The sequence below is a fragment of the Mus caroli genome, unplaced genomic scaffold (genome assembly GCF_978045245.1).
Source record: "Mus caroli unplaced genomic scaffold, Mus_caroli_1 scaffold_4, whole genome shotgun sequence".
NCBI classification, from domain to species: domain Eukaryota; kingdom Metazoa; phylum Chordata; class Mammalia; order Rodentia; family Muridae; genus Mus; species Mus caroli.
Window position 1 is genome coordinate 28,688,144 of NW_028227259.1, and position 8,668 is coordinate 28,696,811.

The following is an 8,668-nucleotide window of genomic DNA, read 5'->3' on the forward strand; positions in this document are numbered from 1 at the left end:
ATGGCTATGCTCCAGGAAAGGGCAGCTCAGCTTCCTGTCAGTACAGGGAGAACATTAGTAGGGAACCAAAGGCTTTATGTAGTCCATGAAATCAGCAGTCCCTCCTTGGACATTCTATTGTCTCCTGGAGAATTCCTAGCAACCTTTGTGATGTCACCAGTGTTGTAGTGACAACAAACTCACTGAGATTTCTCAGTCAAAGGCTGGACATTGCAGTGATGGCCTTGTTTGCCCGACTCGGCAGACTTTTTCAGAGAGCCAGTGTGGATGGGAGAGAGACCAGAGAGGGCAGGAAGGATGCTGGCCTTCCAACTGAGAGTAATGAAGGACGAAGGAGGTGGACTTGGGGGTAATGTAGAGTAAGTCCTAGAAAGTGGATGTTGAGCTTCCTGGTAGGGGTGGCCTGAGCTGGATTTTCTAATAATGTGGAACTGGAGACTCTGGGTAGCAAAAAAACTTCCATGGTTATCACAATTCTTGAATCATCAAGGATTTCAGAACAGTACTTTTTCATCCCCTAAGGCAGGAGTTGACAAGGTCAAAGATGTTAGGCTATGAACTTCAAGTCTTTATTTGCACTGGGTATTGTGGGTGTTACATGGGGACAGAATGAGACCATCAATAATGACAGTGGGTCTAAGCAATGCCAGTTTGGGGGAGGGAAATCCTGCACTTCAATCCATGGCTTCTTTTAGCTCCTGTAGTTATCTGACATTAGTGACAGGGAGAGAATGGTGCTCCAGGCCATGACCTCATGCTCTCAGAACTGCTCTGACCTCCTGTTTGTGACAGTTCCTACCTTACTTTTCTTTATCACCAATTGTAGGGGGCAGGCATTTCTACACTCTAAACAAAGAACTATCAGTTGATAGACCCAAAGGGTGATTCTATTTCTATTTCTGGGATGTTTTCTGTTTTTTTTTGGGGGGGGGGAGTTGATCAATATGTTGACCATGGTCTCCCCCTGCATGACTTTTTGAGCCAATTCCTTGGCTTAGAGTGACAGGTAGGATATCTGAGCATCTCCAAGATCTCAAATACTTGAATGGTGAATTTATCATCTGACTTGTGAAACCACAGGTCTCAGGGCTCTGAAGCCAAGTTGTACCCTGGAGAAGACATATCTCTGGTCCTCATAAGCACATTTAAGGAGAATGAGGAAACATCTGGCTACTTACATCACCTGATCTCTCTACAGTGATGGTAGAACTGAGATCCACTGTGAAGAAATCTCATGCTGGGACCAATCTCTTTGTGGTGTCACTAGGTTACAGGCACTTTTGCTTTTCTGTGGTCAGTCCACACTCTTTGCATTCTCACATCTAATATTCTTGTATTCATCTACCTACAGTGGCTCTCAGACAGACATCATCCCCTGTACCTGTCATAAGCAAGGACCAGTTTGAGAAGGAAGAGAACGAGCTGATCAAAGAGATCCAGCTCACTACCCAGGAGACAAATGAGCTGAGAGATCACCTGATCTACATGACCGAGGGATCCATGAACAAGAGGTATACATTGCTCCAAAACCTGTGGTGTCAGTCTGGGGTCTGCAATGCCTCCCTCATCTTATTCGTTTAAAGGGGTGGGTTCTAGGAAGCTATACCACCAGAACATAATTGGGCCTCACTTCATGCCCCTAAATAATTATTAGAGTAGTGGCCACACCTGAAGTTCTGTCAGGAGCAAGAAGGGAAATAGACTCTTCTGCTCCCTCCACTTGAAAAGAGGAACTTGGAGTCTGAGTGAAGAACTCAGGGATAGAGGCAGTGATGACTTCCTAGGGTTCATTTGGAAAGCCTTTGACAGGAGGTTTCTAGGTGATGTGAATTTGTAGTTGTGTTTTTACTTCTCTTGTAGGTGATTGAGTGCTGGCACCTCCAGGTTGCAGCTGGAGGGGCCTGGTCCCACATGGTTCTTCTCAGTGCTTGATTAGAATGCCTGAAGTTCATGCCTGTTCCTCTTTGTCTGTGTGCCTTATACTCGTGTGCCTTATACTCTGAGGCAGTAATGTTGCATACATTATTCAACCTCTCATTGTGTTCCCTTTGTCTCTGTCTGTCTGACTCTCTCTCTCTCTCTCTCTCCCTTTCTCTCATTCTCTCACTCTTTTTTTCTCCATCTTGTGTATAGTTCTAAGTCTGTGAGTCTATGTGCATGCACAAGTACAGACCTGTGAATATGTTTTGTATGTTTTTATTTCTCTCCACAATTTGGAATCTAGGGGTAGGTGTTTTGGCCTGAGGATTTACCTGCCTAACAGTTTCCAGGTGAGGTGGGTCCTGAGGTCTGGTAGTCCCCACTTTAAATAGCATTGCACTTTGACTATGTTGTCACAAGTGTTCATACATTTGTATCCCATGGGCAGAGTATAAATCTGTGATGTCTGGCCTCATTTTCAGAATTATGTGTAATATCTGTCTCTACAGTATTAGGTATCCAGGATTTAGAATCCCTTTTATGAAAACAGGGGAAATACCATCACAGGTGTCTGTTGGGCAAAGACCTGTAGCCTAGGCTCCTGAGAACATAACTGCTTAGTCTGCCCTTCAGCCCTACTGAGTAAAGCAGGGATCCAGGGAACCCTCCATCTGGATGCCTAGCTTCTGCTGTTCTGGGGCCAGGATAGCCAGTTTCCCAAGGTTAAGAAAATCCCAGCATTTAGAATGCAGAGTGTGATTTCCATGGCTGCAGTAGTCCAGATCCAAGCCTGAGTTCATGTGTTACTAAAAGCCTAAGTTCATGGAGTTCTGTCTTCCTGGGGCCGGGCCCTACCACAGGCATAATCGACGTTATAAAGAACTGAAATTAAAAGAGAAGGAGATCATGACATTGCTATATCACTTAGAGAAGAAGAACATGGAGGCCCAAGAGAACAAGCAGGAGCTCAAGAAGGAGATAAATTTCTATCGGTAAGTTCTTGTCTGAGAGGCCAACACTTGTGAAATGGCCATTTCTACGTTCCTTTGTTTCTGGTCTGGAGATTGTGCAGGTCTCATTCTATACTTTCTGCTTTGTAGCCATCGCTGTGCCTTGAATCTTTTTAACTCAGTTTTCCTAGGTCTCTAAGAGACTGTAACCACTGCCAGTGTTCTCCAGGCATCCTCAGATGCCTCTAGACAGAAAAGTGATTCAGATCATGAGAAGGTTATTATGCTGTACTGGGCCTCTGGGGCTCAGGCAGGGTTTTACAGAGCTAAGTGAGGTGTAACACCTCACTTAGCGCCCTCCCTTTGGCTCTACTGACTACCCTGATTGTAGTTGCACCCTACTAATTGGTATTGTCCCAATGCATGGACTGTCATGCGTAGATGGAGATCCCTCTTTTGGAAAAACATGGACCCTTTTTGTTGTTTGGACTGCAGCAAAAATTTCTTCTTCCATGAAATGGCTATTTGCTGTTTACAGCTGTCATGGATGTATTCTGGTGGATTATATTAGGTCTTCATGGGAACCAGGGTACAGGTCAGGTTAATGAGACCTGTAAGTAGAAATAGGAGGACGAGGCTGCATGATCTTACCATGCAGAGTGTGTTTCCGTATCCTAATGGAGAAGAATCTCATAAAGAAAAAGTTGGTGACATTGCAGCAGGAGAGCAAGGAAGTACAGGCTGAATGGGCCAGCATTCAACAGCATTTGATGGACTTGAACCTGAGTGGTAAAGATGAACAGGAGAAGACCAGCAACCTGGGGACTCAAGAATATCAGGTAGAGACAAACAATTTGGCCAGGCTATGGCTATCTGATACCATTGGCACATTAGATCTATCTTTGCTTCCCCCCACCAACTTTCTAGTACATAATCCCAAGCAGCCACCCTACTCATGGAATGTAGCTGTTCTTTGCTCTGTCTTCACAGAAGCATTCTGGGGGGTAAGCCTCTTGTGAGACCCTGAATTAGCCTCTTTTGAGACACTGTTACCACTGGCAAGTGTACCTTTCAACTCTGCGTTAGTCTGCAGTCCACTCAGGGTGACAGGTGAATAACAAGTCACATTCTTGCATGTCTTCAAGATAGGTGGAACGCTATGTGGAGGTTTCAGTGAGTTCTGGGTCCTTAGAAAGGAGACAGGCAAAGGTCATATGACATTTCAGGTGCATACACCTTGGAGGGATTAGAGCCAAGTACAAATGTCAAATGAGTGTTTCTCATTATCACTGATCTGGGTGGCATGTGGCCTTCTCCTTTCTTCCTGTAATTCATTGAGGTCTCTTTCTTGGCCATGTTCTTATTTGGAGAGGATAGAAGCCTAAGTCGAACTTTTTCAGTCCATGTTTTTGACTGTTTTTGAATACTTTGCCTGTCTGCAGATTTCACATCAGTAATTTCAGTTAAAATACTATTGTTGACTGTCAAGTAAAAATGAGGTACTGGGAGATAAAGGTCTGACAGCTGCCATTCCTTTCCCCACCATTCCTGTGTATTAGTAACTGCCTTCCTCTCCCATGTCTCAGAAACTGCAAGAGAGCTGGGATTGGCCACAGATCAAGAAGACAGCATCCTGCAGAATGAGTTGCCACCCCAGGAGGCCCCTGCTGAGCACCATCCCCAGCACCCACAATCTTCCCCAGATGAATCTCTTTATATCACATGTCCTGAGTGGGAATAGGCCCTAACTAGGAAGCCATGGCTGATTCAGGATGTTATTCCGTTTTCTCTTCAGACAACTCCTCTTGGCAGAGAACTGAGGTGACTGCACTGCTACCAAATGTCCAAGAGGAGTAACAGGCTATAGATCTGTGCTGCTAAAAGTGCAGAAAAAAGCTGAACAATAATTTTCTGTTAGAGTTTTTGTTGAAGTTTTGGTTTTTGTTCTTTGAGTTGTTGCTATGTTACTTAGCAGTTATATGTTCTTATTCTTGTATTTCACTGTTTGTTTTTGCCTTTATCTCTATATTAATTGAACTTTTAAAACCTATTTTTTAAAATTCTATTTCTTATGCGTAAAAATTGATTTGCAAGTAATGACTCTTGAGACCATCTTCCTTATGTAGGTATTCTATTCCCTGCTGTGGACCTAGAACTCACATCCACAGATAGATCTTTGTAAGTTTCAGGCAGTCAGGACTACATATTAAAGTCATAGCCACCTAGGGGTATACAAAATGAAGATCTTTTGTGTGTGGATAATTTCACTTACCCCATGGACACACAGTTGATGATGTAATCACTGACATCCATGGTTTCATGAATTCTCTTACTCCTAACATATAGCACTCTGTAACACACATTCATTCATGATCCTGTGAACCAGATACTGAGGAATATACAGTCATTGTTCTAGAGCTGCTGTGGATATAAAAACATTCAGAAAGGAATATAAAATAAATCAGGAAGGCCAGAGTCATATGCCTCTGTTTACTTGCAATAGAGCATCAGTGATTGAGGTGAACAATAGCTTCCCTTTGGTTCTGGCCTGAAAGGATCAGAGCTGTGAACTGGGAGAAAGTTCAGGGGTCGTCCCTCCTGAAAGGGAGGGATGTCTAAACATGACTTTCTGTGAGCCAGAGTTTTTCCTTGTTCCTAGTCAAGAGTTAATATTTACCCTGAGAGGAAGATATCCTTGGGTCTGCAGATAACAGTAACAGTTTCTTCTTCTGAAGTTTGTTCTTGTTATGAGAAAATGATTCCAAAAATGATAATATTGTCTACCAGGTGAAACTAAGTAAAATTGTTATTTTTTGAGCAAAATTTGCAAAGTCATACCCCATGTTTTTAAGCTGTAGAAAGCAGTAAAGCTTTGCTACTTGACACCAGAGCGGTAGTCCATCTGTTTCTTTAAGGTGTTCCCGAAGCTGGTCTTTGTAAAGTGATAACCACACAGCAAATATAATGACCTTCCATGGCTTGCTGGGAAATAGCTTTTGATAGATGCTGTTGTCCTTGACCATAAACTTGCTGTGTTTTTGCTGTTGCTGATTAGACTTATGTTGAACATTTATGTGAGTGGGTGTTTTTCCTACTGAACGTAATACTGTATGTGTCTCCTCCTGAGGGACATTTCCCTCAGAGGACAGAAGGAGGAATCACAACCATTCCTGGAGATGATTATTAGGCACCATGTGGGTCTTCTAGAGAATACCAGATGCTCTACCCTGTGAGGCACCCTCCACACCTCCTGCAGTTGGCTTTTGTCCTTCCAGTGCATGTGCTGTATTAGATGGACAGGATCAAGTCCAGTTGAGTGGAGAAATCTCAGGAGATCTGTAGATACAGTGCCTGACCTGCGCATACTCATTGTACTAGGCTGACAGGCATGTATTCACAGCTCTGATGTTACCACTGCTAGTTCTGTGTTCAGAGCCTTTTAATTGGACAAAAGGGGGAGGGGATGTTGTGGATTGCTGTTTGTGTCTTCTGCTTCCTCAAGAGTCCCTAAACACGGGTGCAGTCAGGTGAAATCTTAATTGGTCAGATAAGGCTAGAGGCTCTTATTGGGCAGGGGGAAGAAAGGCAGAGCTGAAATTTTTAGAGAGGGGAAGTGACATGGAGAAGAGAGAGAGAATGGAGGACAAAAGATGGAGGAATAGGAAGATGGTGCTGGAGTACAGGGCCCTAGGGGCCATAAGTAACTGGGGATTTCAGAAATGGGAAATAGAGTAATGTAGGTACATTTTCCTGATCTAAGTGTGCAGGTTGTATTTATATGTGTTGAGTTTTGCATTGTTTGCATGGGCATTTTGTGGTTGTAGATTTCCCCTAATAAACTTGTCTGGCATATTACAAGTCTTTTGTGTTATTATTTTAAGAGGTAAAGGGGAAGTGTGAGTGGCAGCCAGCTCACTGGAGGCTAGCCACAGGTGGTGGATGGCATTGGAATTATGAACAGCCTGGCAGCAGCTAACCATGGGAAACAGGGCAAGAGTGCTGCATGGGGCTGGCCAGTGGAGGTTACCAAGATCATCTTGCCTGTCCCTAACGACTTTAGCATGGATTGGGTTTTGTTTTTAAGTTTTGTTGTTTTATTTTTTGTTTTTATTTTTCTGCTACAAACTACAATCATGTATTTCCTTTTGTCCTAAGCATATTATCAATAGGTCTAACTTGAAAAAACAAAAAGATCCCCCAGGCTCTGTTTCTTTTGTCTGTGATCCAAGCCCTCCCCAAACTGTGTAAAAGCCCTGTCTGATAAGTTTGTTGCAAAGTGGGAGTCTTAACACAAGCACAGGGTAGGTAGTGGAGTGAAGGGTGTGATGGGGGACTCTGGAAGAGTATTGCATGGCCTAGGGCAGGCCAGCTGCTGTATGCACTCAGCATACACACCTATTATCCCCTGCTGTGTCTACTCTTATCCATATTTCTACATGTAAGGGCCTTTTTTTCAGCTTCTGTAATTTGTACATAGTTATTTAATTTTGGTTATAAAAATTTTATTGAAAGAAGTCATATTTGAACATGCTTCTCTCCACCCAAATTCAGAATAGCTGCAGTCTCAGTCCTGCAGAATACATACTCCTCTTGCAAACAAAACAGGCTCAGAAACCAAAAAAGTTAACAAAAAATAACAAAACAGAACCTCAGTCCACACAGATCAATTTTAAGAGTACAGATGTCATAGGATCCATTTTCTTATTTACATGGATTTTAACTCCATAAAGGAAGGCAACATAAAGTGAATTACTATGCTGTGTGACCTCCTGTGGAAGGAGAAGTGACTTGGGCATTTCCAGTACAGTTTATAAAGAAGGTATTCATAACAAAGCTGCCTGTCACAGTAGGGATTTGTTGCATATCTCATAAAAGTCTCTTCCCCCTAAGTTCTCCCTGATTTAATCCTAAGAAAAGCCTTGAGCTGCAGTGCAAGGGACAATGATTCAACCCAAGACAGCCACCACCATGCAATTGACTAGTAGAGGCTATCCTACCTATGCATGCCTTGGACCTAAGTAGCCAAAATGGCTTTCACTGTTTCTCCAGAGGAGCCATCTAGGAACTTTGAATCTGAACCAGCTACAGCAGTCTCCAGGCCTAGTCCTCTGCACTCCTAAACTTGGACCTAACTGAAAGAAAAGATGGGAAAAACCTAACAATGATTCCTTCGTTTACTATTATTGCTGCTAACACAATCGTTATTGATTTTATTTCCAGTGAAGGCCCTGGGTCTACACTGTAATAAGCAATAATATTGATCTCTTTTCAATAGCTAGGCAGCTGTCTCAGCATCTCACTTAAAGGTCTGGATTCTTATCATCAATGACAGATAAGGAAGCCAAAGCTCAGTATGATGGACCCACTTGCCCAAGGCTGTACTTAGAGCATGAACTGAGAAAATGTCAGTCCTGATTATGCTCACCCACTCTTCCTTCTCTGATACCACACCCAGCTTGCAGGGTAATAGACCATCTGCCCACATCATTAAATTAGTCCTGACCCCTCATCACTGCGTACCCTCGTGGTCACAGTTAGCAATGTTCTACTCTCTACAAGCAAGAGAAAGTCCTCATCTTGTGAGATGAGTGAGGACTAAGTGAGGAACAGGGAATCCTGGCACTCTTAGGCGTCCAGTCATGAGGCTGTGGCTCTCAGCTGGCTCCATGGCCCACTCCCTCACCCTGTCCTTGATTTGGTGATGTTCTGAACCCATGCTGGTATAATAGCCATCTTTGCTTTCAACCTTCTAGCTCCTGTTCATTCTGTCTATCCAGAAAGGTGACAAACTTACTCTG

At 43.4% G+C, this 8,668-nt stretch overlaps 1 pseudogene; it reads left to right on the plus strand.

The window, feature by feature from the left end:
- Positions 1-218: 218 nt before the first annotated feature.
- LOC110288639 (disks large homolog 5-like) lies at positions 219-4,611 on the plus strand (annotated as a pseudogene).
- The last annotated feature ends 4,057 nt before the right edge of the window (positions 4,612-8,668 follow it).